Source organism: Oncorhynchus masou, chromosome 22 (assembly GCF_036934945.1).
Source record: "Oncorhynchus masou masou isolate Uvic2021 chromosome 22, UVic_Omas_1.1, whole genome shotgun sequence".
NCBI classification, from domain to species: Eukaryota; Metazoa; Chordata; class Actinopteri; order Salmoniformes; family Salmonidae; genus Oncorhynchus; species Oncorhynchus masou.
In genome coordinates, this window is record NC_088233.1 from 48399236 (window position 1) to 48418399 (window position 19164).

The 19164-nt window shown below is 43.3% G+C and overlaps 1 long non-coding RNA gene and 1 pseudogene across 1 annotated transcript; one reads left to right on the forward strand and one right to left on the reverse strand.

The window, feature by feature from the left end:
• Positions 1–2158: 2158 nt before the first annotated feature.
• Positions 2159–18019, forward strand: LOC135509641 (uncharacterized). Its single transcript, XR_010450957.1, has 2 exons — positions 2159–2332; positions 17708–18019. It is a non-coding gene; the product is annotated as an uncharacterized LOC135509641 (long non-coding RNA).
• LOC135509751 (NLR family CARD domain-containing protein 3-like) lies at positions 2666–9130 on the reverse strand (annotated as a pseudogene).
• Positions 18020–19164: the final 1145 nt, after the last annotated feature.

Below are 19164 nucleotides of genomic sequence, written 5' to 3' on the forward strand. Positions count from 1 at the left end.
CTGTTTGTTTAATAAAATCGCAAAGTCTGCCATTGCTTGGACAAGCTTCAGCATGGACCTCCGAGAGAGAGAATAATAAAATGTGAGCGAGGGGGAGAGAGACCTGTTTGGTAGATGTTGATTCTCTATTATCCAATCGTAGTATAGGGTAGGGTTCAGTATAGGACAGCTTGGTATAGGAGCAAGTGATATCAGGAGAGTCTGGGGGCCTTAACCCACCTCCACAACTTCACATCAACAAAACCTTTGGCAGGATTTACTTAGATGCTCGGGTGGCAAAAGCATTTAAGAGAATTGAATAGCCACACAAACACACACGTGCATGCACACACACACACACTCGGCACACACTTCCCTATTGTCTTTTATGTAAATGTGGTGTGAATAATGCATGCCTTTGCTTGCAACTTGCATAACAGTGAAATCTCCCAGCAGCCCTGAAGGAACCTTTTCCTTCATAGTAGACCACAGCCCAAGTAAACCATTTCTACCACATCGCTAACACCGATAGTTTGATGCAGAACTGTGTCTGTAGAAAACACCATCTCTCTAATTAAGATAAACTGACACTCTACTATTTTCTGGCTGTTTTTATAAGCCGTTAGCAAAGGCCTAGGGAACGTTACTGTTATGTAGCGCTTCACTTGTTTGGTTGTTGAACGTGAAGCGACCCCTTTGTGTTACTCTGATCCCCTCTGCTGGCCTTTATATGTCATAACAGTCGCACTGCACCTGATGTAGATGCCCCTAGACGCTGACCTCGCATCAGTTTAAAAAAATAAATAAAATTATGGCTCGATGGCGATATCGGGATTTCGATTTGTTCTTCAGGAGCAATTTGCGGGCCAGAAAAAGGGCAGTTATTTGAAAACGTGTAGGTCCATACATACTTTCTCTAGTTTTAGACGTTCAAACGCGGCCTGGGGTTATTTTTTTTAACCCAAAATAATAATTTCTGCTCTAACAAGCAAAACCCTACTACTTAAATGTGCATTAGAATATTATTTTTTTTAATCACAATAACTACTAGTATAACAGCCCTTGCTAAAGGTTGACAGTTGACACAATGGAAGGCATGCTCTTGAAAGCTGAGGAGTTTGCGTAATCACTTAAACCTGGATTGATGGGCTCAGTGAATGTGGATAGAGAAGGGATTGAAATTTAAAGGATAGGTGTACATTGAAACATATTAAAATTGTATTGCACAAGCTTGACCATACAAAAATACATAATGACACTTGAGTAATTTTTTAACACATCATATACATTGTGTACAACAAATCCGGAACACTTTATTATTATTGAGTTGCAGCCCCTTTTTCCCTCAACATGGATTCTACAAGGTGTTGACACCAATGTTTCCCACAGTTGTGTCAAGTTGGCTGGATGTCCTTTGTTGTGGTGGACCATTCTTGATACACAGGAGACTGTTAAGCGTGGAAAAACCCGGCAGCGTTGCAGTTCTTGACACACTCAAACGAGAGTGCCTTGCACCTCCTACCATACCCCGTCCCAAGGCACTTAAATCTTTTGTCTTGCCCATTCGACCTCTGAATGGCACACAATCCATGTCTCAAGGCTTAAAAATCCTTCTTTAACGTGTCTCCTCCCCTTCATCTACACTGATTTTGAAGTGACGTCAATCACCTGGTCAGTCTATCGATGTCATGGAAAGAGCAGGTTTCCCTAATGTTTTTGTACACTCTGTATTTTACAGTGTACAATGGGTCATATGACCAATGGGTGAGTGTTTGTTATATTGTGTTGTTGTTGAATCCTCATTTACTTTAGAAGATGGATGAAGCCGAGGAGGATTCGGGCCAGTATTCATAAAGTGTCTCAGAGTACTAGTAGGTGTAGTGTGTACTTCCCCAGGCTAAGTACCAGAGGTGTGGACTCGTCACAAATATGATAACTTGCAACTCGACTTTGACTTTAACACCAATGACTCGTGACTTAACTTGGACTTGAGCCTTTTGACTCAAACTGACTTGATACCCCCCCCCCAAACCCCAAATATTAAAAATGATGCTATTAAAAAAAAGTGTGCAGAGCATCAACTCTTAATTTAACGGATTACAGTTTGAATCAGACAGCAGCCAATCAAATTGTGCCAGCAGAGAAAAAGTTGTGCGTGGCAGTGCAGAGGAACGTTGGTGAGTGAATTCAGATGGAGTCCTTGGAAAGATGATACCCCAAATTATTATTTTCGAATATAAAGACTACGCTGTATCAACAAAAAAAAGGATTGCAACCTGCAGAACATGCGGGAAGAAAATGACAGACGGAGGCGCACCAACTTCGTTCAACATTTGAAGCTGCACAAAGAACGGTAAGTCGTGGCTAATATAGCCGGCAGCTATATCATTCATAACTTTGCCAGTGTAGCATGTTGGCAAACGTAACGTTAACTCAATGAGCCTCCACACAGTCAGTCAGTGCGGGAACATGATCATTGCACCCAAGATTGAGCTCCAACTGGCTAGGCACTTGGTAGCCTAAATCCTGCGTGATGTTACTGCTGTTCCAAAGTCATTGACATATGTTAGCCTACTGTAACCACACACACTGTGTGTGTGTGTGTTAAGGTTGGACGATTGTGTACAGCCTACATCGCCCGATTGCGCCCCATAGCGATCCTCGGTAGTCGATCGCTATTGGGGGGTGGGGGGTCTTATGGCTACCCATGTATTTCCATGGAAATAGAAAGTTTATTTGGAAAGTAATAAATATATTTTTAAAAGCATTCATGATTTGCATAAATGTAATATTCTAACTATTACTCTTGATAAAAATATGAAATGGTATTACATTTCGTGAAGAGCACATTATGACTTGTTTAGGACTCGAAACTCAAAGTTTAGGACTTGAGACTTGACTTGATACTTGACGGTCTTGACTTGATACTTGACTCAGACTTGCCTGTCTTGAGTGCTAAGACTTGAGACTTACTTGTGACTTGGTCCCACCTCTGCTAAGTACACACTATTATAATAGGGATGTGATATTCAGCACATCTGCCACTGAGATCCATACAGGCTATTTTGTTTCCTCCTGTTTGGACAGTAAAAGCAGCTTTCCAGCTCTGAAAAGCAAGTTTCCCAATAACAGTAATGACACATCCGCTCTGTTGGGCTGGGATGCCCTTCCGTCCTCCAGTTCTGTCACCAGTCTCTGGCCCATGGACTTAATCTAATGGAGTAAACAGAGGAACAGTGGGGAAACAATACAGACCCACTGACTGAAATATACAATTGAAGTCAGAAGTTTACATACACTTAGGTTCGAGTCATTCAAACTCGTTTTTCAACCACTCCACCAATTTCTTGTTGACAAACTATAGTTTTGGCAAGTCGGTTAGGACATCTACTTTGTGCATGACAAGTAAGTTTTCCAACAATTGTTTACAGACAGATTATTTCACTTATAACTCACTGTATCACAATTCCAGTGGGTCAGAAGTTTACATACACTAAGTTGACTGTGCCTTTAAATAGCTTGGAAAATTTCAGAAAATGGTGTCATGGCTTTAGAAGCTTCTGATAGGCTAATTGACATAATTTGAGTCAATTGGAGGTGTACCTGTGGATGTATTTCAAGGCCTACCTTCAAACTCAGTGCATCTTTGCTTGACATCATGGGAAAATCTAAAGAAATCAGCCAAGATCTCAGAAAAACATTTTGAAGACCTCCACAAGTCTGGTTCATCCTTGGGAGCAATTTCCAAATGCCTGAAGGTACCACATTTAACTGTACAAACAATAGTATGCAAGTATAGCCTCCTGGGTGGTGCAGTGGTCTAAGGCACTGCATCGCAGTGCAAGCTGTGCCACCAGAAGTTCTGGGTTCGAGCCCTACCTTCAAACCCATGGGAGGCCCATGGGGCTGCGCACAATTGGCCCAGCGTCATCCGGGTTAGGGAGGGTTTGGCCGGCAGGGATATCCTTGTCTCATCACTCACTAGCGACTCCTGTGTCATGTCGGGCCGGGCGCCAAGTGTACGGTGTTTCCTCCGACACATTGGTGAGGCTGGCTTCCGGGTTGGATGTCCATTGTGTCAAGAAGCAGTGCGCTAGGTTGGGTTGTGTTTCGGAGGACGCATGGCTCTCGACCTTCGCCTCTCCCTAGTCTGTGCGGGAGTTGCAGCGATGAGACAAGACTGTAACTACTACCAATTGGATACCACGAAATTGGGGAGAAAAAAGGGGTAACAATACAAATACAAATAAATTGTATGCATGTATAAACACCAAGGGACCACGCAGTCGTCATACCGCTCAGGAAGGAGACGCGTTCTGTCTCCTGAAGATGAACGTACTCTGGTGCGAAAAGTGCAAATCATTCCCAGAACAGCAGCAAAGGACTTTGTGAAGATGCTGGAGGAAACAGGTAGAAAAGTATCTATATCCACAGTAAAACGAGTCCAATATCGACATAACCTGAAAGGCCACTCATCAAGGAAGAAGCCACTGGTCCAAAACCGCCATAAAAAAGCCAGACTACGGTTTGCACATGGGGACAAAGATCATACTTTTTGGAGAAATGTCCTCTGGTGTGATGAAACAAAAATAGAACTGTTTGGCCATAATGACCACCGTTATGTTTGGAGGAAAAATTGCTTGCAAGACGAAGAATACCATCCCAACCGGGGGTGGCAGCAACATGTTGTGGGGGTGCTTTGCTGCAGGAGGGACTGGTGCACTTCACAAAATAGATTGCATCATGAGGATGGAAAATTATGTGGATATATTGAAGCAACATGTCAAGACATGACATGTCAAGTCAGGAAGTTAAAGCTTGGTTGCAAATGGGTCTTCCAAATGGACAATGACCCCAAGCATACTTCCAAAGTTGTGGCAAAATGGCTTAAGGACAACAAAGTCAAGGTATTCGAGTGGCCATGACAAAGTCCTGACCTCAATCCTATAGTAAATCTGTGGGCAGAACTGAAAAAGTGTGTGCGAGCAAGGAGGCCTACAAACCTGATTCAGTTACACCAGCTCTGTCAGGAGGAATGGGCCAAAAATCACCCAATTTATTGTGGGAAGCTTGTGGAAGGCTAACCGAAACGTTTGACCCAAGTTAAACAATTTAAAGGCAATGCTACCAAATACTAATTGAGTGTATGTAAACTTCTGATCCACTGGGAATGTGATGAAAGAAATAATAACTTAAATAAATCATTCTCTCTACTATTATTCTGACATTTCACATTCTTAAAATAAAGTGGTGATCCTAACTGACCTAAGACAGGGAATGTTTACTTGGATTAAATGTCAGGAATTATGAAAAACTGAGTTTAAATGTATTTGGCTAAGGTGTATGTAAACTTCTGACTTAAACTGTAATGCCAACAAAGGTATGAGGGAATGTCACCCAGACAGACCCTCTTCAGTGACAGGTGAGAACTCAAAGCACTCACCTCAGTGTCTTCAGTGTGCACCACGGATCCTCCAGTAAAGCAGAGATCAGCTTCACTCCTGAGTCACCTGGGTAGTTCCAGCTCATATTCAGTTCTCTCAGGTGTGAAGGGTTTGACCTCAGAGCTGAAGCCAGAGAAGCACAGCCTTTTGTCTGTGAATCCACACTCCGGAGTAATACATTTCAACATTACGCTACACAATGAAGGCAGGGCACACACCATCACCTATAATTTTCTATAGTTATTCACAGTTGTGCTATTATGGCCCCAACACTCACCTCAGAGTCTTCAGTTTGTGTGGCTCCTACAGTAGAGCAGAGAGCAGTTTCACTCCTGAGTCACCTGGATAATTGCAGCTCAGGTCCAGCTCTCTCGGGTTCGCTGGGTTTGACCTCAGAGCTGAAGCCAGAGAAGCAAGCCTTCCTCTGTGACACTTACCACGTGATAGCCTGCAGGGAGAAGGAGGAAAGCTCTCGGTGTCTGCTATGTGTGTCACTTTCTGAGGATTGCCATTTCTATCATGTCTCAAGAGGTTTGTTATTGTCAAAAGATCTACCATTGTGTCTTGAGTATTATTGAGCCGTAATGGGACCAACGCTCACCTCAGTGTCTCTAGTTTACAGAGTGGATCCTCTAGTGCAGGCTCACAGCGGAGTCCCCTGGATTTCTCCCACTCAGATCCAACTCTCTCAGGTGGGAGGGGTTTGACTTCAGAGCTGAAGCCAGAGAAGCACAGCTTTTCCCAGTGACTCTGCAACCTGAGAGCCTGCACAGAGAAATGGTTCAAAACCAACTTTGGTTGAAAACAGCATATGTGGCGTCAATATCGAACATTTATTCTAGTGTCAAAATTGACTACAAAGTGTAAATATAATTGTTTATGTCATAAAGCCAGTCTTGTCCAAATAGAGATTTGCGAGATAATTAGGAAAAAAAGTCACAAAACGAAGGGTACGTAAAATGGTTTTCCTTGGGTTGGGTTTATCTCAATCCTGCCCACATACTGGCAGCACCCAAATAATCACCAATATTTACAAACTTCAATAGCTCCCAATTTCAATGATTTAAAAACCTCAAACTAACATTAAATTGTATGTTGGCTAACGTAACGCAAATTTTGAAAGCACTTAAAGAGAACTTAAAGGCGTTTAACATGAAAATATTGTCCCATTTACACTGTGAAATGTATCGACGGTCCCGAACTAGCCCCACAGATTGGCTATCCAAAGTCTAACCAACTTTGCCAGTCACACACCAGCCGGCTGAAGCTAATTGGCAAAAGAAGTTGGCCTCGGCTACTGCGAGACACAAGACCTGATTAGACTGTTTCAGGTTGTCTAGAAGGGTGAGTGACCATAATTGTGTACTGTTTTGGCCAAGTGATGCACAAACGCTTCCCATGTGCAAACACACACAAAAGATCCCCACATCGAAGCACGCCTCCAAGACCCAAATTTCGTTCTGTCATATTTCCTAATAAGTAGGATTGAAACGGAGGCTAAATCCCCAGTCCAATGGAGAGCAGTGCCCCTCCGGAATCCTTCAGGTCATTTTTACTCAGGTCCAACTCTCTCAGACCCGATGAGGTCGAGCTGAGAGTTGAGGCTAGGGCTTTGCAGCATCTCTCGGTGAGGTAGCCGTAAGTTAGCCTGAGGACAAATGGAGATACTCAAATGAGTATAGCTTCAAATTAGTATTGTTTCTAGAGCAGCTCGAAACTAAATGTATAACATGATTATGGAAATGCCCATACTATATTATGTATGAAAATATGACTACATGCAATATCGCGAACAAGGCTTTCTCAAGCTGCTCTATGGGAATGGTCTTATTTTCCCAACAGATCTGTGAGTACATCTTTATTTGGTTATTACTGATCTGTGTATGATGAGCGGTACTGTATGGCAGTACTCACACAGCTGTTCTGGAGGCTTTGACCACCGGTAGCATCCTCAGAAGACCCTCCTCCGATCTGGAGTATTTTCTCAGCTCAAACACATCCAGCTCCTCTTCTGAAGTCAACACCACAACAACCAAAGCTGACAACTGTGCAGGAGTGAGATCTTCAGAGAGACTTCCTGAGCTCAGGTAGCGTTGGATCTCCTCCACTAGAGAATGGTCATTCAGCTCGTTTAGACAGTGGAACAAGTTAAAGCATCTCTCCAATGAGGGATTCTCCCTGATCTTCTCCTTGATGTACTCAACTGTTTCCTCATTGGTGCGTGAGCTGCTTCCTGTCTGTGCCAGTAGGCCTCTTAAGAGAGTCTGATTGGACTTCAGTGAAAGGCCGAGAAGGAAACGGAGAACAAGGTCCAGGTGTCCATTGGCACTCTGAATGGCTTGATCCACGGCACTCTTGTAGTGATCGATTGTAGGTGTGAACTTGGATTGCTGTTTCAACATTAGATTTCTGTTGTCGTTCACAAAAGAGAGAAACACGTATAAAGCAGCGAGAATCTCCTGAATGCTAAGATGCACAAAGCAGTAGACCTTCCCCTTGTTCAGCCCACACTCCTCCCTGAAGACCTGTGTGCACACTCCTGAGTACACTGAGGCTTCTTTGACATCAATGCCACACTCTCTCAGGTCTTCCTCATAGAAGATTAGATTGCCCCTTTCCAGCTCTTTAAAGGCCAGTTTGCCCAGTTTCAGAATCAGCTCTTTATCCGTGTTCCACTCAGGATCTGTCCCACTTTCTCCCAGCATATTTCTTGTTTCTTAACCTCGTCTGAGAGATCAGGAAGTGAAGGTTCATTTGTGTCAGCATCTTGGGGATCTCTCCACTCTCTGCACCACCCAACAGCCTCTCTAGAACAGTTGCTGCAATCCAACAGAAGACTGGTATGTGGCACATGATGTCGAGGCTCCTTGATGATTTCACGTGTGTGATGATTCTGCTAGCCAGGTTCGGAGAATGGATTCTCTTCCTGAAGTATTCCTCCTTCTGTGGGTTATTGAACCCTCGTACCTCTGTCACCTGGTCAACACAGTCGGGAGAAATACGATTGGCAGCTGCAGGTCGGGATGTTATCCAGAGGAGAGCATTAGGAAGCAGATTCCCTTCAATGAGGTTTGTCAACAGCACATCCACTGAGGTTGACTCTGTGCTGTGACATCCCTCAAACTGTTATTGTTCTGGAAGTCCAAAGGAAGTCGACATTCATCCAGACCATCAAAGATAAAGGGAACTTTGAAGTCATCATTAATTAATATTTCTGATTCTTTTGTTTCCTTGAAAAAACAACGAAGGAGTTCTACCAAACTGTGTTTTTTTCCCCTCCATCAAATGCAGCTCCCTAAAAGGAAGAGGGAATATCAACTGGATGTCCTGATTAGCTTTTCCCTCGGCCCAGTCTAGAATGAACTTCTGCACAGAGGCAGTTTTTCCGATCCCCGCAACTCCTTTTGTCAGAACAGTTCTGACATGTTTGTCTTGTTGTCCCAGCAAGAGTTTAAAGATGTCATTGCATTTGATAGGTGTCTCTTGTGTTGCTAGTCGCCTGGATAATGTATCAATCTGTCTCACCTCATGTTCATTGTTGACCTCTCCGCTTCCACCTTCTGTGATGTGAAGCTCTGTATAGATCTCATTGAGAAGTGTAGGGTTTCCTTGCTGTGCTGTCCACTCAAACACACACTCTCTTCGGCTTGGATTTGAGCCCATAGTCGATTTCTGCCATAGACACCACAGCCAAGGACAGGAGACTCTGATCTCTCCTGTTGAAGCCTGTCAAAGGCAAAAATAGAAAACACTGTTTTCAGCTGGAATAAACAGCAATTGGTTCCTCTGGAAAAAATATACACCTGTCCTGTATGCCTAAGATGCCTGACTCAGAATGTAAGCTGGCAAATCCAGAACAAATTCAGGAAAGCGTACAGTGTTATATAGAGCACTTATTGCATGAAACCTCCCTTCTATCTCATATTGCTCAAATAGACAGCAAACCTAGTTTCAAAAAACAGATAAAGCAACACCTGGCGGCACAACACCTCTCCCCTATTTGACCTAGATAGTTTGTGTGTATAGTAAGTGTGCCTTTTAATAAAAAATAAAAAAATGTAGTTCTGTTTTTGTCTATTGATGTTCTGTATTATGTCATTCTGCATTATGTTTCATGTTTTGTGTGGACCCCAGGACGAGTAGCTGCTGCTTTTGCAACAGCTAATGGGGGGATTCTAATAAAATACCAAATACCATTTTCCCCAGGACTTTTCTATCGGGTGTGGCAGCGCCCCACCACTTTAGATGTCCTTTAATAAAAAATATTCATGCAAAAGCATTAAAAAGAGGTAACAAAGAACTGTTTTTTTTAAGGCTGATTTGCCTCATGATTTCTACACTCGCGCACAATTTATCAGCCATTCACATCGGAGTGCGGCAGGTTCTGTGTGTGTCTTGATTACGGAACTCACGGATCACGCGGGCCGGGCACAAAGCATGTCGAGCAAAACTCAATGCGCAATCTGACATGCTGTATTGGATGAAAACGAGATAATGTAGGCTGTTAACAGCAGCCTACTATACACCCTGTCCATCCGGGAGGGCATGTAATGTTATGTATTTCAGAAAGTGCCTTCAGAAAGTATTCATACCCCTTGACTTGTTCCACATTTTGTAGTTACAGCCTGAATTCAAAATTGATTCATATATATTTTTTATTCTACGCAATACTCCATAATGACTAAGTGAAAACATTGTTTAGGATTTTTTTAGCAAATGTATATAAAATTAAATACAGAAATCTAATTTACATACAGTACCAGTCAAAAGTTGACAAACATACTCATTCAAGGGTTTTTATTTATTTTTAGTATTTTCTACATTGTAGAATAATAGTGAAGACCGCAAAACTATGAAAAAACATATATTGATTCATGTAGTAACTAATGAACAGAGGGGAGACAGAGCTGGTTTCAAGCACAGGGCACAGGGGCAGGGGCAGGCAGAAGGTCATCAAATCAAATGTATTTATATAGCCCTTCGTACATCAGCTGATATCTCAAAGTGCTGTACAGAAACCCAGCCTAAAACCCCAAACAGCAAGCAATGCAGGTGTAGAAGCACCGAGAATAATATTCATACACAGGGGATCCAAAAGGGCAACAGTACAGGCAGGGAAAAGGCTAGTAAAGTAGTCTGGGAGATCAGGCAATAGGTAGAGAACATGAAATCCGAAAGTTCCAGGCAGGGAATAGGCAAAAGGGTAGTCAGGCAAGCCAAAACTATCATACACGGGAGGAGTAAATCACTGGGAAACCAGAAAGACGTGTGTCACAAAACAAACAATACCTCACAGTGATGGGGTGCAAAGACCTGAACTAAATAGTGTGTGATAATGACATACCCTTGTGTGAGCAGGTGATTAGAATTTGGGTGTTTGGGAGTGTGAGTCGGGAGCAGACGTTACAGTACCAAAAAAGTGTTAAACAAATATATTTCAGATTCTTCAGAGTAGCCACCCTTTGCCTTTATTGTAAATAAGAATTTGTTTTTAACTGACTTGCCTAGTTAAATAAAGGTTGAATAAAAAATATATGCTGAGCACTTGTTGGCTGCTTTTCCTTCACTCTGCAGTCCAACTCATTCCAAACCATGTCAATTGGGTTGAGTTCGGGGGATTGTGGAGGCCAGGTCATCTGATGAAGCACTCAATCACTCTCCTTCTTGGTTAAATAGCCCTTAAACAGCCTGGAGTTGTGTTGGGTCATTGTCCTTTTGCAAAAAAATATTACTAGCACAAACCAGATGGGATGGCTTATCCGTGCTGAATGCTGTGGTAGCCATGCTGGTTAAGTGTGCCTTGAATTCTAAATAAATCACAGACAGTGTCACCAGCAAAGCACCCCCACACCATCTCACCTCCTCCTCCATGCTTCACGGTGGGAACCACACATGCAGAGATCCTTCGTTCACCTACTCTGCGTCTCACAAAGACACAGCGGTTGGAACCAAAAATATCAAATTTGGACTCATCAGACCAAAGGACAGATTTCCACCTGTCTAATGTTCATTGCTCATGTTTCTTGGCCCAAGCAAGTATCTCCTTCTTATTGGTGTGCTTTAGTAGTCGAGGGTTTACACCAAATCAAATTTATTTATAAAGTGCTGTACAGAAACCCAGCCTAAAACCCCAAACAGCAAGCAATGCAGGTGTAGAAGCACGGTGGCTAGGAAAAACTCCCTAGAAAGGCCAAAACCTAAGAAGAAACCTAGAGAGGAACCAGGCTATGTGGGGTGGCAAGTCCTCTTCTGGCTGTGCCAGGTGGAGATTATAACAGAACATGGCCAAGATGTTCAAATGTTCATAAATGACCAGCATGGTCAAATAATAATATTCACAGGCAGAACAGTTGAAACTGGAGCAGCAGCACGGCCAGGTGGACTGGGGGACAGCAAGGAGTCATCATGCCAGGTAGTCCTGAGGCATGGTCCTCCGAGAGAGAGAGAAGGAAAGAGAGAATTAGAGAGAGCATACTTAAATTCACACAGGACACCGGATAGGACAGGAGAAGTACTCCAGATATAACAAACTGACCCTAGCCCCCCGACACATAAACTACTGCAGCATAAATACTGGAGGCTGAGACAGGAGGGTTCAGGAGACACTGTGGCCCCATCCGATGACACCCCCGGACAGGGCCAAACAGGAAGGATATAACCCCACCCACTTTGCCAAAGCACAGCCCCCAAACTACTAGAGGGATATCTTCAACCACCAACTTACCTTCCTGAGACAAGGCCGAGTATAGCCCACAAAGATCTCCGCCACGGCACAACCCAAGGTGGGGCACCAACCCAGACAGTAAGATTATATCAGTGAGTCCACCCACTCAAGTGAGGCACCCCTCCTAGGGACGGCATGAAAGAGCACCAGTAAGCCAGTGACTCAGCCCCTGTAATAGGGTTCGAGGCAGATAATCCCAGTGGAAAGAGGGGAACCGCCAGGCAGAGACAGCAAAGGCGGTTCGTTGCTCCAGAGCCTTTCCGTTCACCTTCACACTCCTGGGCCAGACTACACTCAATCATATGACCCACTGAAGAGATGAGTCTTCGGTAAAGACTTAAAGGTTGAGACCGAGTTTGCGTCTCTCACATGGGTAGGCAGACCATTCCAAAAAAATGGAGCTCTATAGGAGAAAGCCCTGCCTCCAGCTGTTTGCTTAGAAATTCTAGGGACAATTAGGAGGCCTGCATCTTATGGCCGTAGCGTACGTATGTACGGCAGGACCAAATCAGAGAGATAGGTAGGAGCAAGCCCATGTAATGCTTTGTAGGTTAGCAGTAAAACCTTGAAATCAGCCCTTGCCTTGACAGGAAGCCAGTGTAGGGAGGCTAGCACTGGAGTAATATGATCAATTATTTGGGTTCTAGTCAGGATTCTAGCAGCCGTATTTAGCACTAACTGAAGTTTAGTTAGTGCTTTATCCGGGTAGCCGGAAAGTAGAGCATTGCAGTAGTCTAACCTAGAAATAACAAAAGCATGGATTAATTTTTCTGCATCATTTTTGGACAGAACGTTTCTGATTTTTGCAATGTTACGTAGATGGCAAAAAACTGTCCTTGAAACAGTCTTGATATGTTCGTCAAAAGAGAGATCACAGTTTTATTTGAGATGACTGTACAACCATTAAGATTCATTGTCAGATTCAACAGAAGATCTCTTTGTTTCTTGGGACCTAGAACAAGCATCTCTGTTTTGTCCGAGTTTAAAAGTAGAAAGTTTGCAGCCATCCACTTCCTTATGTCTGAAACACAGGCTTCTGGCGAGGGCAATTTTGGGGCTTCACCATGTTTCATTGAAATGTACATCTGTGTGTCTTCCGCATAGCAGTGAAAGTTAACATTATGTTTTCGAATGACATCCCCAAGAGGTAAAATATATAGTGAAAACAATAGTGGTCCTAAAACAGAACCTTGAGGAACACCGAAATGTACAGTTGATTTGTCAGAGGACAAACCATTCACAGAGACAAACTGATATCTTTCCGACAGATAAGATCTAAACCAGGCCAGAACTTGTCCGTGTAGACCAATTTGGGTTTCCAATCTCTCCAAAAGAATGTGGTGATTGATGGTATCAAAAGCAGCACTAAGGTCTAGGAGCACAAGGACCGATGCAGAGCCTCGGTCTGATGCCATTAAAAGGTCATTTACCACCTTCACAAGTGCGGTCTCAGTGCTATGATGGGGTCTAAAACCAGACTGAAGCATTTCATATACATTGTTTGTCTTCAGGAAGGCAGTGAGTTGCTGCGCAACAGCCTTTTCTAAAAGATTTGAGAGGAATGGAAGATTCGATATAAGCCGATTAGTTTTTTTTATATTTTCTGGGTCAAGGTTTGGCTTTTTCAAGAGAAGCTTTATTACTGCCACTTTTAGTGAGTTTGGTACACATCCGGTGGATAGAGAGCCATTAATTATGTTCAACATAGGAGGGCCAAGCACAGGAAACAGCTCTTTCAGTAGTTTAGTTGGAATAGGGTCCAATATGCAGCTTGAAGGTTTAGAGGCCATGATTATTTTCATCATTCTGTCAAGAGATATAGTACTAAAACACTTGAGTGTCTATCTTGATCCTAGGTCCTGGCAGAGTTGTGCAGACTCAGGACAACTGAGCTTTGAAGGAATACGCAGATTTAAAGAGGACTCCGTAATTTGCTTTCTAATAATAGTGATCTTTTCCTCAAAGAAGTTCATGAATTTATTACTGCTGAAGTGAAAGCCATCCTCTCTTGGGGAATGCTGCTTTTTAGTTAGAATTGCGATAGTATCAAAAAGGAATTTCGGATTGTTCTTATTTTCCTCAATTAAGTTGGAAAAATAGGATGATCGAGCAGCAGTAAGGGCTCTTCGATACTGCACGGTCTTTCCAAGCTAGTCGGAATACTTCCAGTTTGGTGTGGCGCCATTTCCGTTCCAATTTTCTGGAAGCTTGCTTCAGAGCTCGAGTATTTTCTGTATACCAGGGAGCTAGTTTCTTATGAGAAATGTTTTTAGTTTTTAGGGGTGCAACTGCATCTAGGGTATTGCGCAAGGTTAAATTGAGTTCCTCATTTAGGTGGTTAACTGATTTTTGTCCTCTGACGTCCTTGGGTAGACAGAGGGAGTCTGGAAGGACATCAAGGAATCGTTGTGTTGTCTGTGAATTTATAGCACAACTTTTGATGTTCCTTGGTTGGGGTCTGAGCAGATTATTTGTTTTGCAAATTGCAAACGTAATAAAATGGTGGTCCGATAGTCCAGGATTATGGGACAAAACTAGGTCCAGAGTATGACTGTGACAGTGAGTAGGTCCAGAGACATGTTGGACAAAACCCACTGAGTCGATGATGGCTCCGAAAGACTTTTGGAGTGGGTCTGTGGACTTTTCCATGTGAATATTAAAGTCACCAAAGATTAGAATATTATCTGCTATAACTACAGGGTCCGATAGGAAATTCATGGAACTCAATGAGGAACGCTGTATATGGCCCAGGAGGCCTGTAAACAGTAGCTATAAAAAGTGATTGAGTAGGCTGCATAGATTTCATGACTAGAAGCTCAGAAGACGAAAACATCATTTTTTTTTTTTGTAAATTGAAATTTGCTATCGTAAATGTCAGCAACACCTCCGCCTTTGCGGGATGCATGGGGGATATGGTCACTAGTGTAGCCAGGAGGTGAGGCCTCATTTAACACAGTAAATTCATCAGGCTTAAGCCATGTTTCAGTCAAGATTATGATCAGTGATTAGTTCACTGACTATAATTGCATTTGAAGTAAGGGATCTAACATTAAGTAGCCCTATTTTGAGATGTGAGGTATCATGATCTCTTTCAATAACGACAGGAATGGAGGAGGTCTTTATCCTAGTGAGATTGCTAAGGCGAACATCTGAGTGAATGTTTATCTGTAGGAGGAAGGTATGTGGTGGGTGCAATTAAGCTTGGAATGTAATTTTTTGGAATGTGAACTATCACTTTAAACGAGCATCTGACGCAATTTTGCAAGATTTTAGTCACGGGTTTCTGAGATTTCCATTAGTGTATTAATACTCTTTCATTAAAATGTGTGGCTAAATGTGATGTCACATTGATTTTCAATAAGCATTACGCAATAAGCAATTTCCCATAGTGTGGTCATCCATTTTTTAAAATCTGGTTTCATTGTAATATCATCCATGATTTTGACTGTTCAGGAGGAGATTATAATAAACAGAAATGTTCACACAACCACATCATGACTCTGTAGAGAAAAGTGATCCACAGAAATCACTTCTAATAATCGTGACACCATACTGCCTTTACTCCCGCAAGCCGACTCCCTCGAACAGTGGTCAGTTAAATGTTGATTTGTTTCTGTCAACTTAATAATTGTACTTACTGTGTTGTCTTCTCTATAGCTAGCTTTCAGTGTTTTCCATTACCTCTCAAAATGGATCCTGTCTGGTGTTAAGGGTCGCGTCAATCGAATCTGGTATCAGGATAAGTGTGACACTGAGTCACCGAATGGATTACTATGTACTTTTTATTAGCTAAGCAATAAGTGATAAATGCAATTTTTGTATATACGGGCTCTCTGTCACAACTCGCAGGGCAAACAGAGAACTGACTTGTTCCTGACAAAGATATTATACTCTGACAAAGTTAATATACTCTGACAGAAGTGGTTCCTGCTTCTGAGCCGGCCTGTGTCACAGTAGAGACTGGGCGTGGTTTAAACTCACCCAGCCTATCGTTGATTGTTGGCGCACGAGCTAGTCCCAGCCCCCTAGGCGCTTCAGCGGTCAGTCGTTGTAGTTATGTAGAATATCTATGTGCCCACACACTCGATACAGTTATCACACACCTGGCTCCTGTTATCTAACAAAATACCGTTTGTTCCCCACACCACGTTCTGTATGTGTCCGTTTTTATGTTATTCTGTATTTTTCCATCACGAGAAAGGCCCATGGCCCTGAAACTGTTAACAACGTCTCAAGTCAGCTATGTTGCATAACACATACATCCACACAAGCCAACAGCAAATAATATTCAAACACATATATGGTAAAGGGCTATAGTGCATAACACAGAATCCTCACATTGGTCAACCAGAGAGAAAGTAATGCTTCTGCTTTCACTTCATGTCCTGACATGGGTGAGCTGTCAACACACCATCACACATCCATGGCCAAGCTGACTTCTTTCACAAACTCTACAAACATTGGATAAACTCTGAAAACAATATACAGTGTCAATTGGAGTATGGACTCTACAATGGCGGCTACAATACTTTCTGTAGCTCATTTAGGTAATAAATGAAGAGTTTGTTTGTTTTTGTTGTTTCCAAACTAAGTTTGAACCATGTTTTTAAATGTACACTAGAGAGCAGTATTGCTACAGCGCAGCACTGTAAACACCAGCAAAGTAGAGCGCACAGAAAATCTGTTCCACTTTATATATGGAGAAAACCTTTTACAGTAGTGACCTACCCCTGACATGACCTCCGTTCATGTTGGTATGTTATTAAAAATATACATTTTAATAGAAAGTTAGCAGGGGCATGATGAAATGTCAGGTAATTCACTGCAATTGGTTTTAAGACCACTGCCTCACGTGGAAAGGAAGCTATTAATTTGTATTTAAAGGTAAGACTCAGCAATATTACGTAGCTGCACAAAGTAAACAATGTAGTGGGTGAACTTCCGCGAAGATCGTTGAGGGGTGAGGGTAAAACGTCTCCGCTGTTTTAGGCCCGTACAGCGTGAATCGAATATGTGCGCATGCGCAGGTGTCTTGCTTCCCGCTCGTCTGCGGTGTTGCTTGGTGGCAACTTCATTTCGCTCAGTCAACCTTCAGAAAGGTGATCAGAGTTCAGATCGATGATTGACTGATATTGGGAGGGGATGGTGAGAAAAAGAGAGGAGGGGTATGTGAGGAAACAGAAGAGAGGAGAGGAAAGCAGAGAAGAACAGGGTGAGGGGGTGAAAAGGAGAGCATTCCACTTAATTATTGTTTTAGATTATAAAGAAATATGTAATATATATAAATATAGTACCAGTCAAAAGTTTGGACAAACCTATTCAAGATTGTTGGAAAAGCATTCAAGATGAAGCTGGTTGAGAGAATTCAAAGAGTGTGCAAAGCTGTCATCAAGGCAAAGGGTGGCTACATTGAAGAATCTCAAATATAACATATTTTGATTTGTTTAACACTTTTTGGTTACTATATGATTACAAATGTGTTATTTCACTGTGTGTGTGTGTGTGTGTGTGTGTGTGTGTGTGTGTGTGTGTGTGTGTGTGTGTGTGTGTGTTGTGCCAGGTCTCGGCGGGGTCTCCGGCCAGGACTACTTGGGGCTGATGGGGAGTTTGTGAATAATCAAGGGCTGATTGCTCACCAGCTGTACAAGTCCCATAAAGCTGCCAGAAGGGCAACACACAGAAGAGAGAGTGGGGGAAGGACTCCAGTATTGTTGGGGACGGTTGCAGAGGTAACAGGAGTGAGTTCAGTTTTTGATCCCCACAGGATCCAGCAAGACCGGGAGCCCAGAAGACGGTGTCCCGGAGAGGGTCTCATGGGGGATACCTATTCTTTTCTTTTGAACTATTATTTTAATAAACACCTCAGATCTGAGCTAATCCGACTCTGTCCGGGTCTGATCCGTGTAAACGTTTTGACCCAACCCCCTGGTCTGCCACAATATATACACTGCTCAAAAAAATAAAGGGAACACTAAAATAACACATCCTAGATCTGAATGAATGAAATATTCTTATTAAATACTTTTTTCTTTACATAGTTGAATGTGCTGACAACAAAATCACACAAAAATGATAAATAAATTTATTAACCCATGGAGGTCTGGATTTGGAGTCACACTCAAAATTAAAGTGGAAAACCACACTACAGGCTGATCCAACTTTGATGTAATGTCCTTAAAACAAGTCAAAATGAGGTTCAGTAGTGTGTGTGGCCTCCACGTTCCTGTATGACCTCCTTGCAACACCTGGGCATGCTCCTGATGAGATGGTCTCCTGAGGGATCTCCTCCCAGACCTGGACTAAAGCATCCGCCAACTCCTGGACAGTCTGTGGTGCAACGTGGCGTTGGATGGAGCGAGACATGATGTCCAGATGTGCTCAATTGGATTCAGGTCTGGGGAACAGGCGGGCCAGTCCATAGCATCAATGCCTTCCTCTTGCAGGAACTGCTGACACACTCCAGCCACATGAGGTCAAGCATTGTCTTGCATTAGGAGGAACCCAGGGCCAACCGCACCAGCATATGGTCTCACAAGGGGTCTGAGGATCTCATCTCGGTACCTAATGGCAGTCAGGCTACCTCTGGTGAGCACATGGAGGGCTTTGCAGCCCCCCAAAGAAATGCCACCCCACACCATGACTGACCCACCGCCAAACCGGTCATGCTGGAGGATGTTGCAGGCAGCAGAATGTTCTCCACGGCGTCTCCAGACTCTGTCACGTGCTCAGGGTGAACCTGCTTTCATCTGTGAAGAGCACCGGGCGCCATTTGCCAATCTTGGTGTTCTCTGGCAAATGCCAAACGTCCTGCACGGTGTTGGGCTGTAAGCACATCCCCCACCTGTGGACGTCGGGCCCTCATACCACCCTCATGGAGTCTGTATCTGACCGTTTGAGCAGACACATGCACATTTGTGGCCTGCTGGAGGTCATTTTGCAGGGTTCTGGCAGTGCTCCTCCTGCTCCTCCTTGCACAAAGGAGGAGGTAGCGGTCCTGCTGCTGGGTTGTTGCCCTCC